The sequence below is a fragment of the Myotis lucifugus genome, unplaced genomic scaffold (genome assembly GCF_000147115.1).
Source record: "Myotis lucifugus unplaced genomic scaffold, Myoluc2.0 scaffold_316, whole genome shotgun sequence".
NCBI lineage: Eukaryota > Metazoa > Chordata > Mammalia > Chiroptera > Vespertilionidae > Myotis > Myotis lucifugus.
Genome location: NW_005871364.1, coordinates 1,023,461 through 1,028,278, shown reverse-complemented (window position 1 = coordinate 1,028,278; position 4,818 = coordinate 1,023,461). Strand labels below are relative to the sequence as shown.

At 55.7% G+C, this 4,818-nt stretch overlaps 1 protein-coding gene across 1 annotated transcript in view; it reads left to right on the top strand.

Moving 5' to 3' along the window:
• The first annotated feature begins 1,340 nt into the window (after window positions 1-1,340).
• Window positions 1,341-4,818, top strand: part of ASB2 (ankyrin repeat and SOCS box containing 2) — a 33,739-nt gene continuing 30,261 nt past the window's right edge. Inside the window, exon 1 of the mRNA XM_006100514.3 lies at window positions 1,341-1,649. The gene's annotated coding sequence lies outside the window, so the exon portion shown is untranslated. The remainder of the gene's footprint in view (window positions 1,650-4,818) is intronic.

Below are 4,818 nucleotides of genomic sequence, written 5' to 3'. Positions count from 1 at the left end.
AGAACCTTGGCCTGACGCCAGGGAACCATGTATTCACTGAGATTTATTTCCAGGTGGAATATTCCACGTGAGTGTAAAGGCATCCTGAAGTCTCCTGAGTTTGAGTTAATAAGAAATCATTTAAGTCGATGAGAAACCATAAATCCAGTCTCCTGTCATAAATCCCATATCCTCCAAGGGGAACGGGCCTTCAGAATGGAAATTGTTTGCCATGGAGAGGAATGGACCAAGTGTACATTTCAGCCCATCCACTCCGCGGCCTGAGATCTGGATGCCTATGTGGGCGTGTAAGCACCTGTAACGCCCCGTGCACGCTCCTGGGTGCTGGATGCACGTGGCTGTGTGTGGCATTTGCCTCCAGACACTGACAGAAGGCGCCCTTTGCTCCCTTGCACACCCGGGGATCTTCTTCCCTCGCCTGGGGGAAGGGCCCCGTCTGCTGTGTGCCTCTGCCCAGGGCTAGCCCACCTGCTGGTTGGTTCGTTTATTCCCCTGTCCTTTGTGGCTCCAGCCTCATTGCACAGCAGCCAGCGGCTGGAACCCTGGCACCTGCAAATGTCAGCCTCCGCTGTTTGCTGCAGCCCCGGCGAGTTCTGCAGAGGCCGTTTACACTGAACCCCTTCATCCTTGTCCCCCTCTCCCCGCTCTCTCATTCAGCTCATCTTCCTTCCTTCCTTCCTTCCTTCCTTCCTTCCTTCCTTCCTTCCTTCCTTCCTTCCTTCCCCCCTCCATTCCCCTTTTTCTCTCTAAGTAGCTCCCAGCCTCCCTTCTTTCTCTCTCTTCTCCACCCTCCCTGTCTCTCCTCCTTCCTTTTATTTCGCTTCCCTCCCTCTCTCCTTTCCCATTCGCCTCCCTCTCCCCCGACTCTCCCTCTCCCTCTCTTTCTTTCAATTCATGCTTTTTCTTATTCCCTTTTCTATTTCTTTTACTTTATTTTTTCTCCCCCCCTTTCATCTCTTAAATGGTCACAATTTCTCTCTGCCTTGGTCTTCCTGTTTTTTTATAATTTTCTTTCCTTCTCTACATTCATTCCTTACCCTCTCTCATTTCCACCCTCTTCCCTTTCCTCTCTTCTATCGTCTCTCTTCATGTTTCCTCTTTTTCTCCTTCCTCTTTCCTCTTCTCACCTCTCCCACCCTGTCCCTCTCCCTTGCTCTTGTCTCTTTATCTCCCAGTTCTCTCTCCATTCTCTTTTCCTGCCTGCCCGTCTCCTACCCTCTGCTTCTCTCTCCCCTCTCGCTCCCTCCGGGGTAGTTCCAGAAACATACCCATATATGGCCTCCATGCCAAGGATCACAAATGATGATGTCACGTGAGGGCCAACGCTCGGAGATGCGCTCCCAAGTGAAGCCCGCAGCTGATGCGCCCTGGAGGAGCTGAAGGCAGGACCACAGCCTCCGCCGTGCATTCTCCAAACAGGAAATCTGAGCTCCAGAACATCTTATAGTTTGGCTTGCATCATTGGTCATGCGGTGGGCCCGAAATAAACTCCCTGCTTCAAAGGACAGCGTCTCAGAGCGGCCAGGCGGAGCAGCCAGACGCTCAGGGCCAGGGCAGAAGGAACACGCAGGGAGCATGAGCTGAACTCAGACACTCTCAGGAAAATCCTTGCATCCCCCCTGAACGGCCCCTGACGCAGAGCCTAGCAGGTAATGCACGCTTTCCACGCTCCCATGCAGACCTCGAGCGAGGGTGTTTGGCTGGCCACGCTGCTTTCTTGCGTCTCCCCCCGCTCTCTCCTGCTTTCTTGGGTGATGAAGCATGCCGGTGACTTTCATTTCAGATCTGGGGGACGGAGGAGCAGCCGTCTGCATGTGCTCATCCATCCTTGTGAGGACTCTCGCTCAGAATGCCCGTCTGCGGTGCACTTCTAAAAATGGAAATGCAAAAGGAGTTATCAATGATGCTATTGTTGCTTCGCAGGCCTTGGGCAATGTGTGTCAGACAAACGACTTTCAGAAGTGCTTTTATTTCGGGTGAATAGATATGTTCATGCATGGGGGCATCAATTTCATGGAGTGTCTATGTGTGCCCGGTATTGTGGGGCAATAGCAACCAGGGTGCCAGGATGCTGGGCCTGCAATGGCCTGGGGTTTAGGAGAGGAAATAGAATTTGGAAACAAAGCCTAGGGCTCAAGGTAAAGAATGAGAAATGTTATGTGGGAATGCAGAGACGCAGGAATACTGTGCGTGTGTGTGCGTGTGTGTGCGTGTGTGTGTGTGTGCGCGCGCGTGTGTGTGCGCATGTGTGTGTGCATGAGGACATATGCAACGAGGAGGTGGTCTTTGAAAGGACGGATGGGATGGCATCAGACAGAGGGGTGGAGAGAGGGACTGCAGGTGGAGGGACCGCTTGGCAAAGGCAGACAAGTCAAGGTGGGTCTGGGCTCTGTGGACAGTGTAGTGTGGCTACGGCAAAGGGCCGTGGAGGTCAGAAGTTGGGGTGAAGCTGGGAGGGGGAGCTGGAGGCAGATGCAGATCCCACCAGGTCAGTCAAGAAGATGGAACAGCCCAGCCGGTGTGGCTCAGTGGTTGAGTGTCGACCCATGAACCACTCACCGGTTCAATTTCCAGTCAGGGCACATGCCCAGGTTGCGGGCTAGATCCCCAGTGGAAGGCATACAGGAGGCAGCTGACGAATGATGTTTCTCTCATTGATATTTCTATCTCTCCCTTCCTCCAAAAATCAATAAAAACATATTTTAAAAAAGAAGACGAAACACATTCTAATTGTTTCTGAGCAGAGGAGGAGCAGGCGGGATCTGACTTCAGGAAGTCAAGGGAATGGATTGGCATGAGGAGGCAGGGAGGCGGCGACGGAGGGTGGACAGGTAGAAATGGAGACCTGAGGCTGGGCAGGGGCCGAGCCCCTCCCTTCCCCCCTGCAGGGGGCAGAGAGTAGCTCAAAGAAGGGAAAGCTCAGCTGGTTCATGAGGTTGGGACTGGAGGAGTTCACAGGGCTTCCGGCAGAGCCAGCTGGGCCAGCACACCGGCCACAGCCCTGACCTTTGCCATCAGCGGCCTGGGCCGAGCGCAGCGAGGCTGCCAGGGGCAGATGCGCCAATCACTTCCAAAGCAGTCGATGGGTCCCGACAGCTGGTGGCAGGCCTGTTTACAGCACCCCCTCCTTGAGGAGCTGGCAGGGGCCTCCACCTGGCACCACTCTAGTTTGCATCATCCATTCTTGCACAAACAGAATTTGATTCCCAGCGTCAACACCTCCTAGCTGTCTGGCTTTACGCAAGGCCCTTAACCTCTCGGAACCTGTTTCCACATCTGGGAAATGGGAGTGACAATCACCTCTGACTCATGGTGCCATGAGTGCCTCGTGGGGGAGGGGGGTCTCCTCTTCCTCCTCCCTCCATATGAGCCACCCCTGGAGACCTCACAGTGGATAACAACACAATGAACTCCCGTGAGCACTCACCGGGCACTTGCTGTGAGCCAGGCACTGAGCCCAGTGCTTGTGGCCATTTTTCTCATTGACTCTTCTCAAGGGCATTATGAGTGAGAGGTGATTGTCACTCCCATCTTCCAGATGTGGAAACTGAGGTTCCGGGAGGTTAAGGGTCTTGCGTAAAGCCAGACAGCTAGGAGGTGTTGACGCTGGGAATCAAATCCTGGCCTCTTGGTCTATGAGCCTCCAGTGCCCACCTTCAACGCTACGGCCTCCTGCAGCTGCCCGGGGGACTGACACAGCAGTAAGGGGACCCGTCCCTGGCACAGGCAGGGCTCATCAGATGCCTGTATATCAAGGACAGGCCAGACCCAAGAGAGCCCTTCCCAAACGAGGCACAGAAATCTCCTTCCACTGCCGAGCTGCAGGGGGCAGGCTGCCTGGAGGAGGCAGCTGCCACAGGACAGGTTTGTACTGTGACTTCTCATCCTTAGCACCTGCTCTTGGACTAACTAACGCCCAGGAACGTAATGAAGTTGTGAAGAGCCTTGTGGTGGAGGGGAATGTTTGGGGGGTTGGTGGCGGTGACGTGAAAGTGAAGTGGCTCCTTACCTGCCTGCACTTTCTAAAGAAGAGGACACGAAAGAGAAGGGAAGCAGAGAGAGGAGAAGGAAATGATCTACATAAAGGCAGGAAGAGGGGGGACAGGAAGGAGAAAGATCTCAGATGACTTTGCTGTGATCTCGGTTAAAAGATTTGCAGCCGGCCCTTCGGTTGGGCCCAAGGGTAGGGAGTGGGGAGGGGGCTTGGGGGGCACCCCTACCTGCCCGCCCCCCTGAGCCTTCCCACTCTGCCTGCAGCCTGGGACTGGAGCTTCCAGAACCCTCTGCTGCCCAGGGGCCTAGGTGAGGGGCCATGTTCTCCTGGTGCCCAGAGCAGGCTGGGCAAGCTGCCCTGGGGCTGTGGAGGGGCGGGGGCAGCGCTGTTGGAAGCTCAGGCTGGACTGGCAAGCCCCGCCCGCCTCACTCCCATCCGGGCCGTTGGCACAGATGGCAGAGCCTGGCGTCCCCTGAGCCCTGGGCAGAAGCTGGGTCAGGGGCCTGCAATCCTGTGTGCAGACCTGCATGTGGCCGGACCCCACTGATGGGCCTGGTGCCGCAGGAGGCAGGAGATGGGCCAGGGGAGGGGCGGGAGGGGCAGCTGTGCTGGGCCAGACCCTGCAGGGCCAGGAGGGGAGAGAAGTGTCCTCCGCTTGGGAGGCGAAGGTGAAGGTGACTCAGGGACCTGGGGAGTCAACAGCTTGAGTCTCAAAGAAATAAAATGGAAAGCTGACATTCTTTGGAGGCTTTTTCTTAGCTGGTACTCATGGCACCTCCATTTCAGATGGAGTCTTAGATCAACGCCACCCGGCCCCCCCCCCC